This window comes from Mustela erminea, chromosome 3 (genome assembly GCF_009829155.1).
Source record: "Mustela erminea isolate mMusErm1 chromosome 3, mMusErm1.Pri, whole genome shotgun sequence".
NCBI lineage: Eukaryota > Metazoa > Chordata > Mammalia > Carnivora > Mustelidae > Mustela > Mustela erminea.
The window spans coordinates 130,407,846-130,413,962 of NC_045616.1; positions in this window are offsets into that span (position 1 = coordinate 130,407,846).

Here is a 6,117-nt window from a genome sequence, read left to right on the forward strand (position 1 = left end):
TGGTCCACAGAAGCTTCCAGATGCAGAGTAAGACCTAGGGTCACATGGAAGAGCTGAGCCTCCAGTAGGTTAAAATATCATCGAATGGGCCTTTATTTAGTTCCCCTCATGGACAGTAAGTTAGCATGTGATTTTTTTTAAAGTGATTTTTAAAAAAGATTTTATTTATGTATTTGACAGAAATCACAAGTAGGCAGAGAGGCAGATGGGGGGGGTGGCGGGAAGCAGGCTCCCCGCTGAGCAGAGAGACCAATGCAGGGCTCGACGTGGGGCTCCATCCCAGGACCCTGGGATCATGACCTGAGCGGAAGGCAGAGGCTTTAACCCACTGAGCCACCCAGGTGCCCCAGCATGTGATTTTTTACTCTCATCAACAGTCCTGTGAACTTTGTGCTGATATTTCTACTTTATGGATGAGGAAATCTGAAGCTCATAGAGGTAAGATGACCTGCCCGTGAAGTAGCAGAGACAAGCTTTGTATCCAGGTCCCCAGACCTTCCCCAGTTCTGGCAACCCTAGCTCTGGGCCTAAAAGGTGTGCCAGTGGAGCTGGGGCAGAGGGAGAGGAGTTCAGATCAAGATCTCTGCACCTGGTACATCACGAAGGGCTAGGGGATGCCGGCCAAAGGTTCTAGGTTCTACGGAAGGCTGGCTAGTACTGAAACCTGTTGCTGCTGGCATTCAGGCACAACAGCCACCACAACAGAGAGTGAAACAGGCCCCAACCTGACTTGACAGAGTTTCACACTCCTAGGCAGTGGAGGAAATTACACTCTATTTGTAACCTTTGTTTTGCAAAATCTCTCTCACCATGTTTTTCTTTTCAACATAAAGACATATTTTATTAAAAAAAAACAAAAACAAAAACAAAAAACAGCATTCTTCCACTCAAGCTATCATGCATTTTAATATAATTCAGGCGATTCTAACAAAAATAGTTCCTAGATGTCTTACCCTGTAAGAACATGCCAGAGTCTGGGGAACTTATAAACAACAAATATTCGTTCCTCATGTTTCTGGAGGCTGGGAATCCTGGATGATGGCATCAGCTGATTCCTCCATGTCTGGGGAAAGTCCTGTTGCAGGGTTGCGGACTGCTGACTTCTCCCTGTGTCCTTACGAGGTGGAAAAGATAGAGGCGGAGGTGGGGGGAGGTGCCTGTCTGGACTTTAATCAGGCATGATTCCTGAGGGTTCCAGCCTCAGGACCTAAGCACCTCCCAAAGGCCCCACTTACTAATACCATACCCCTCGGTGGGGGTTAGATTTCAACACATGGGTTTTAGTGTTCAGACTAGAATACTAAGTATTCCTTCTTAATCTTGCAAATTAAGACAAACGACAAGGTTTCAAAATGATAGGTTTCAAAACCTGGAGAAAGCAGCATTAAATTTTTAAAAAAATAGAGTAACTTGAAAACAAATCACAGATTTTTAAATAAACCATAATAATTATGTTAATTATAAGTTAATAATAATATAATATAATAATATAATAATAATAATTAACATGACTGAGAAGATAAAATAAAAACATTGGTTAAGAGATAAAATCTCTAGTTATAAAATAAGAAAGGTATGGAGATGGAAAGTACAGCATAGGGAATATAGTCAAGAAAAAATTTTTAGGGGCGCCTGGGTGGCTCAGTGGGTTAAGCCGCTGCCTTCGGCTCAGGTCATGATCTCGGGGTCCTGGGATCGAGTCCCGCATCGGGCTCTCTGCTCAGCAGGGAGCCTGCTTCCTCCTCTTTCTCTCTCTGCCTGCCTCTCCATCTACTTGTGATTTCTCTCTGTCAAATAAATAAATAAAATCCTTAAAAAAAAAAGAAAAAATTTTTAAAAATCGGTCTCTAAGACTCTCTACCAAGAACTTGGATTATTTTAAATTTTGTCTCTGTTTCCAAGGAAGACCCATAATCCTACAGAATTTTGGGGGCAACCATAAAGACAGTAGGTTTCTATACTATATTTTTAAAATGCAATTTTACTGCAATGTAAGTGGAACTCTGTATGAGGACCATGTACCTGGGCAAGCAGCCTATTTTTTTTTTTTTTAAAGATTTTATTTATCAAAGAGAGGGAGGGAGAGAGAGCGAGCACAGGCAGACAGAATGGCAGGCAGAGGCAGAGGGAGAAGCAGGCTCCCTGCCGAGCAAGGAGCCCGATGTGGAAGTCGATCCCAGGACGCTGGGATATTAATTTTTATATCCTAAAAATCCTATTTTATAGGCTATCACTCTTACTAAAACATTATTTTTTCACCAATACTGTTACCTTTTCCTATACAAATAGATCACCTGGGTTAACCCCCTAAGTTTTTTTAAGGTTGTATTTTTATAAAGTAACAAGTGCTTAGTAAAAAAATAAAAAAAAAATCAAAAGTGCAGCAGAATTTATCATTAAAAACATTCTCTCACTGTATCCTCCCTATTCCCAGACCTACTTCTTGGATACAACCCTTTTAAATCTCTTTAAAGGTTTTATTTCTGGTGTTACAGGGGAAGGAAAGTGTTCCTCAGGCCTCTTAGGGTCCCTAAATGGGTTTCAAAATTTAAGTTGACAATGGCACAGAGGAAAAACATATACATTTATTTAATCTAAGTTTTCATCTCATATCGGAGGGATTTATGACCTGCTTCAAGGAGGAAGATGGGGAGAAGGTCAGAGTGACCTTCTTGCTTGTCCCATTTTCTCAAAGTCCTTCGGCTTAAAATAGTCAATATTTCAACATGCCGTATTAGGGGGTAACCCATCAATGGTTATCTCCACCATTTTAAACGAAATGCTGAAAGTATTTTTTATTTCTTTATCAATTTTAGACAATGTCTACTCTCTCCTTACTCCTCCCAATTTCCCTTTCCTTCTTTCCGTCCCCATCTTGAGTTTTATGACTATTCTTTTTCTTTATCTTTGTAACTTTGAATAATACATCCACCATATACCATCCATTAGCCTATGTGGCTGAGGGTGATAAGGATAATTCTGTAGAGGAGGGGAAGAGGGAAGGGGAGGGGGAGTGGGAGGGGAAGGAGGAGGAGAGTTTTCCTTGATGCTTTCTTTAAGATGGGCTTTCTCAACCCTGGCACTACTGACATCTTGGGCTAGATACTTATTTGGGGGACTCTTACATCTTACACCTATAATGGTAGGTGGATGAGCAGTTCTCCAGATGTTACCAAATGTTCCCTAGGAGAGGAGAGCAAAAATCAGTCTCTACCCCAGTTCAGAATCGCTGGTCTAGAATCTCAGATTGATTCAAAAACTGAAAACCAACATAACTGGAAGAATTCTAAAGTTGACTGCCTACACACACACACACACACACACACACACACACATACACACACAGCACACCAGTTTCCTACCCGGTAGACACATGCCTTCTACCTACCTTTTACCTACCAAACACTAATCTAGGTGTTGCAGGGAAGGTATCTTTCAGATGTAATTAAGATCTGCCTACTTGTGTTCTCTGTCAAATAAATAAATAAAATCTTAAAAAAAAAAAAAAAGAAAAAGAAAAAAAAAGATCACAGATCAGTTGACCTTAAGAGAGGGAGATTATCTGCATGGGTGTGACTTAATCACAGGAGCTTGCTAAGTCTGGGTCTAGAGGTGGGAAACAGGGCAATGGAGAGAAATTCAAAACATAAGGATTCTACATGCCATTGCTGACTTTGAAGATGGGAGGGGGCAAGTGAAGGGGTTCATGAGAGCCCCCCATCCCCTGCTGCCCCCACTCCCAATGTGCCATGTTGGCATGTGGATTTTTTGACCTGAAAGCACTTGAAACCCTGAGGGCTCAAGAGAAATTTTCGCCCCTCCCTTAACGTCATAGAAAGGATCTAAACTGGGGGGGGGGGGTGTCTTTCCCAAAAGAAGTGTTATTAACAGCGAGAGAGATTTTATCCGAGTGACCCATCTGTATGGTAGGGCAAATGGCTTAATTCCCAAACCTTGCTCTTCTTATCACCCTGTGAAATGCATTCCTCTCTTTTGAAACCCCAGACACCTAACCCCTTCTCCTTAGTTCAGAATGACATATATACCTCATTTTGCCTGTCTTTCGAATTTCCATGTCTATGTGGATTCCCCTTACATACGCTTACGAAATTTTGATCTTCTCCTGCTAATCTGTCTCATGTCTATTTGATTCTTAGCCCAGCTAGAATGACCTTTGAGGGGACAGGAATTCTTTTTTTTTTTTTTTTTTAAGATTTTATTTATTTATTTGACACACAGAGAGAGAAACCACAAGTAGTCAGAGAGGCAGGCAGAGAGAGAGGGGGAAGCAGGCTCTCCGATGAGCAGAGAGCCCAATGCAGGACTCGATTCCAGGACCCTGAGATCATGACCTGAGCTGAAGGCAGAGGCCCAACCCACTGAGCCACCCAGGCACCCAGGGGACAGAAATTCTTGCTCCCCAATCCAAATCAGATGAGAGCAGCCTCCAGCTGACAGTTAGTTACCAAGGAAACGCAGACCTCAGTCCTACACCCACAAGGAACCAAGTTTAACCAGGAACAAGGATGTGCTTGAAGCAGATTCTGTCACGGAGACTGGGAATGCAGCCCAGCCAATACCTCGGTTTCAGCCTGTGAGACCCTAAGCAGAGAACCCAGTCATGCCATGTCTGGTCTTCTGACTTACAGACTGTAAGCAAATGAGTAGGTGTTGTTTGAAGTAGTTAAGTATGTGATACTTTGTTACACAGCATTAGAAAATGAACGTAATCACTAAATAGCATTCGAACCATCCTGACTAAGTAAGTTTTGTTCTCTGCTGGGCCATATGGTGCGTTAGAGTGTAATACCCTTCTCTAACAATGAGTTGTGTATATAATTCACTGTTCAGGCAACTGGAGTCTGATGAAATACAACTACTTTCTCTATTATTCTTTATTGTATAATATTTCTATATTATTCTATATTATATCTAAAAGATATCTTACTTCTTTCCTGGGATGGCCAGGCTTCCAGATTATTTATATCTGCTCTTCTTGTTTTTGTCACTCACTCACTGGAGATATCAGGGTTCCTCCTCCTAATTGCAGAGAATTCTTCATCTGTGTATTAGAAACTGTTCAAAGTTTTAAGTTTTTCAAATAAGAGGATACCTATTGGTTCCTTTGCTGGAGAGAGCAGTGCCCTTCAATAATGCAAAATGTCTGCAATAGGTCTATCTCCAAATACCTAAAATTTGGTAATGGCCTTTCTATCAGCAGAGGCCCTACTTTTCTCTTTCTGAGATAAAAGTCTGCCTCTGTGTACTGGTCAGCCTGAGGTGGTGGATAAGTTTTTTATTTACCCCTTTTGATGGGAAGACTACTGTAGCTTTAAATCTAATCTAAGTTGAAAAGGATCTTCCATTTTGTAGAAACATGGATTTTAGGTAGCACCATTGAACATCCACGAAGTATTCCCATCCAAACTGGGTTGGCTAGAATACAATCTAGAATGCTTCCACTCACCACACCAGGAAGCTTGACCATCACATGTGGGAAAGTGGGTAAAGATGACCTAAAACTGGTTGAGAGCTGGATTTTTATATTATCATAGAACAAATACTACTATGGCATATATTCCACAATTTATATAACCATTTTGATGCTCTTTTGACAACGATAACACTTTTTTAAAAGATTTTGTTTTATTTTAAGTAATCTCTATACCCAGCACGGGACTCCAACTTAAAACCCTGAGATCAAGATTTGTCTGCTCTACCGACTGAGCCAGCCAGGTACCCCGATAATAACATTTTTAAAAACACGTGTTTTTTAACGTGTTAAAAACACGTTAAAACCTGGGGTTCATCACATTCTACCCTAAATGCTGTGATTATACTCTTTCTCATAAATCGCTGGCAGATAATTTGGTTAATTGGCAGGTTGTAGCTTTTCCATCTTGTTGCCATTCTACCTCTGCATAAATCACAGAATGAGTAAATATCTTCTTCCTTCATCCAGGATTTAGCACTTAGTAGGCACTTAGTAAACATTTACTGATAAAATTTACATAGGCAAGTGACCTCTCATGTGGTCAGTTATGATGAAAACAAGACACCATAGAACATTCATGCCTCCTGTAACCACCCTGTACTGAAGAGTGAGAAGGGTACTAA